Source organism: Triticum dicoccoides, chromosome 6B (genome assembly GCF_002162155.2).
Source record: "Triticum dicoccoides isolate Atlit2015 ecotype Zavitan chromosome 6B, WEW_v2.0, whole genome shotgun sequence".
Taxonomy (NCBI): Eukaryota; Viridiplantae; Streptophyta; class Magnoliopsida; order Poales; family Poaceae; genus Triticum; species Triticum dicoccoides.
Genome location: NC_041391.1, coordinates 95,905,618 through 95,909,220, shown reverse-complemented (window position 1 = coordinate 95,909,220; position 3,603 = coordinate 95,905,618). Strand labels below are relative to the sequence as shown.

General features: G+C 55.9%; 1 pseudogene; it reads right to left on the bottom strand.

Annotated features, from left to right (window-relative positions):
• Window positions 1–1,561: 1,561 nt before the first annotated feature.
• LOC119320307 lies at window positions 1,562–3,296 on the bottom strand (annotated as a pseudogene).
• Between the last annotated feature and the right edge of the window lie 307 nt (window positions 3,297–3,603).

The following is a 3,603-nucleotide window of genomic DNA, read 5'->3' as shown; positions in this document are numbered from 1 at the left end:
AAGTTGGCTATCATGACCGTCAAGTTGACTAGGATTACATGTTAAGTTGCCTTCACAAACTATTTTTTTTTCGAGCAACTTTGATGCTATATTGAGCAATTTTGGTGCTACAAGAAGCAAATTTGTTGTCAAATTGCCTATGGTGACTATTATTAAACTAATGATTTTCTAATATGACTATCATGACTCTCCAATGACTAACATCATTCTAAAGTTTCTTTTGATCAGCATTCTTTCAACTCCGGGAGTTCAACTCCACAAATACTACAATATGCCATGACCTAGCAGCCAAGAGTTCAACTCCGGGAGTCGTCGCGTTTGACCTGGCTCTGGCGTAGAGTTGATAGTGTTTGAAGCCGAAGCGTTATTGAACAGGCTCTAAGTTTGCTTTTGTACCGTTTACATCACAAACAAAGATGCATTAGCTTGCGCGAAGTTGTCTTAAAAATCCCAACCACTATGAAAATCAATGTTATTAATTCTCTCATGGTAGTTCTAGTTCCAGGTCTAGTTCATGATGTTCCGAAACCATCAAATAGACCCAAAATGTAATAATTTGCTAGAAGAAAAAAGAGACCTAAAATCTGCAAAAGCCTGCTCATTTCTTTCTAGAATTGTGGTAATTACATTACAAGTAGGCTCCCATCCAAGATTCCTATCCACGACCATGTAGCGGACAAGGACTGACATAGAGAAAAAACCTATTCATTATGCGAGCAGTTTTGCCATGGCAGTCGAGCAAGATGTGGTTCCACCACAACGTCAGCCTCACTGTCTTGCTCGCCGCCGCAGAACGTCACCATGGTGCTCGACACCGGCAGCGAGCTGTCCTTGCTGTTCTACGCCAGGAACAACGTGATGTCCTTCGGCCCGAGGAGCTCGACCACCTTCGTCGCCGTGCCCTGCGCCTCCGCACAGTGCCGCTCCCGTGACCTGTCGTCACCTCCGGCCTGCAACGCGGCATCGAGCAGGTGCAGCGTGTCGCTCTCCTACGCGCGGACGGGTCCTCCTCTGACGGCACGCTCGCGACTGACATCTCCGCTGTTGTGCGCGGCATTCCGCTGCATTGCTTCCGGGTTCGACTCGTCCCGGTCGGCGGCCCGAGCGCCGGGCTGCTGGGCATGACCAGGGGCGCCCTCTCCTTGGTCTCGCGGGCCAGCACCCCACACTTCACGTGCTGCATCTCCGGCCGCGACGCCGCCGGCGTGCTGCTCCTCGGACTCCCACAGCGACCTGCCCACCTTCCGTCCCTCAACTACACGCCCGTGTACCAGCCGGCCTTGCCGCTTCCGTACTTCGACCGCGTCGCCTACGCCGTCCAGCTCATGGGCATCCGCGTCGGCGAGGAAGGGCATCGAGGCGACGAAATTGCAATCGAGCTGAGGATAGATATCGACAGACTTTTTTTTCTTTCCTTACCGCTGGTTGCTTGCCTGTCGCGTAGCGGGTGTGCTCGTTTCAGTTAAATAGCACGCGTGCACTTTTTAGAATTTGGGAAATTTCAAGCGTACAACGATATTGAATTGCTCGCAAGATGCCACGGCGTTTCATCAGTCAGCAACACTTCTGGCGGCACACGTTGCAAGTAGCGACCTACAACATGCCACGACGTCATCGGTGCCTGCCGTAGCCAAGATCGCCAACGTACAAAAGGAAGAAAGTTCAGGCTGCCTCTGGATCAATGTTGCCACCTCATGTTGTAATAACTACTCGTAATTAATTCTGTTATGAGACTAGTCGCTCGGTAGGCGTACCAAAGCTCGCCGCTCGGGTGACTTCTCCGGAACTCCGGCGAGCCATCAACTCACCCATCAGCCTTCCGACGTCGTCGTACGAAGATCCGCCCTTCTCCATGGCGCTCCTTGCTTTCACACTGAGGTCCTTGGCCTTCTTCCGTACGGCGGCGCCCTCCTCGCTGCTGCCCATCAGCCTCCCGATGGATCCAGCGATCAGCTCGCCGCCGATCACCTCATGGGTCTCCAGAGGCGAGGCGAAGTCCCTGGCGCCGATGCTGACGCCCACCTTGAGCACCTCCACGATGAGCTTCTCGTTGTAGAACTGGTCCACGTACCGCGGCCACGTGTCCATCGCCATGCCGGCGCTCACGGCCTCCAGCGCCGAGTTCCAGCCACAGTGCGTCATGAACCCGCCGATGGCCGGGTGGTTGAGGATGAGAGTCTGCGGCGCCCAGCCTCGGATGATGATGCCGCGGTCGCCGCGTGCCGTCAGCTCGGGGAAGCCCTCAGGCATCCACTCTGACTCGTCGGTGCCTGTGCCGGAGCTGATGACCCACACGAAGTCCTTGCCGGAGAGGTCCAGGCCGCGGTTGAGCTCGCGCAGCTCGGCCGGCGAGAAACTGGTGAACGTGCCGAAGGAGACGTACACCACCGAGCCGGCCGGCTTTGCGTCCAGCCACCGCAGGCAGTCGTCGGTGACGTGTGCCTTCGTGTTGTCGGTGCTGCCTCTCTTAGCCATGTCTTTGCTGGCGAGCGCGACCGGCCCCACGAGCCACGCACGGCGGCCGAGCGTCGTGCGGAAGTGGTCGACGTAGTCCGGCTCCAGCTCGTGTAAGCTGTTGAACACCTCGCCGAAGCTCCTCCGGTCCGCTGCATCGTTGTCCTTGTGGAATGCCCACATCGCCGGCCGCTTCCTGAGGTCCATCATCTGGCTCCGCCTCAGCTGGACACGGTGCGGCAGCCCCGGCAGGGAGACGAGCTGGGCGTCGTCATCAGGGTCGTCGTCGGTGGTAGCCGTCGCTGTCTCCAGCGGGTTGGTGCGCAGCATGGTCTCGCTGCAGCACCGGGCGAACACGCTGCTGCGGAGGAACACGAGGCGCGGGACGCCATGCTCCCCGGCGGCATCCGCGGACCAGCTGAAGAAGCTGTCGGACACGACGGCGTCGGGGCGGTTAGCAGCCATGAACCGGTCGAAGGGCTCGCGGAGCAGCTGCGCGGCCTGGATGAACTTGAAGTTGTAGTCGGCTCCGTGGGCTGGAGTAAGGGATATGAGGTTCTCCATGCCTGGGGGAGCCCTACGTCGGGGAAAGGCACGACGGAGATGTCGACTGCAGGGGAAGGGGAGTCGGTGCCGTGGCAGTAGGAGTCGTTGGCGCGGTCGACGGCCGGACGGATGATGTCGGCGTTGACGGGCGTGGTGAGGATGGTGCACCTCGCGCCGCGAGCGGATAATATCGTGGCCATGTCGACGACGGGAATGAGGTGCCCGGGGGCGAAGAACGGGAGGAAGAGGATGTGCAGGGGTTGGAGCTGCTGCCGCTGCTCATCCCTGGTAGCCATGGACCAGTGGCGGATCCAGAATTTGAAGTTACCCGGGGCGAACTTTTACAAGCAACAAAATATCAAAGCCTCAATCAAATATGTTAATCAAATAATTAATTAGTCAAAGCACAATGAATTGTTTAAGAAAGTTTCATTCTCAAGGACTAGACGAAAAATCTATGACACAAAACGTATAAAATCTAACTTGTAATCCCGCTGGCTGAATCTTCCTACAACTTGTATTCGTAATTAAGTATTCAGCTTTCAAGAATCAGGTCAACATGACAACAATTATAGAATGACAACAATTAAATATGATAGGAAG